The sequence below is a fragment of the Penaeus monodon genome, chromosome 30, assembly GCF_015228065.2.
Source record: "Penaeus monodon isolate SGIC_2016 chromosome 30, NSTDA_Pmon_1, whole genome shotgun sequence".
Taxonomy (NCBI): domain Eukaryota; kingdom Metazoa; phylum Arthropoda; class Malacostraca; order Decapoda; family Penaeidae; genus Penaeus; species Penaeus monodon.
Window position 1 is genome coordinate 5,404,490 of NC_051415.1, and position 215 is coordinate 5,404,704.

Sequence of the window (215 nt, forward strand, 5' to 3'; positions counted from 1 at the left end):
CATGCATATGTGTACTGACTCCGTTATAGACGTAGAGTTTTATTTTATCAATTTATTTAATAATTTAAGGTAAATAATTTACAATACATTTTAGTATATAGAAAATTATTTGCATCATTTATGGTTAATGAGACAATATCTATCGGGCTATTATCATAAATTGACCTAAAATATTATTGTATGCATGATATCGTTGAATACGTACATACTCGTGC

At 26.0% G+C, this 215-nt stretch overlaps 1 protein-coding gene across 1 annotated transcript in view; it reads left to right on the top strand.

The window, feature by feature from the left end:
- LOC119592277 (NACHT and WD repeat domain-containing protein 2-like) overlaps window positions 1–215 on the top strand; it is a 51,166-nt gene that overhangs the window by 35,076 nt on the left and 15,875 nt on the right. The window lies entirely within an intron of this gene.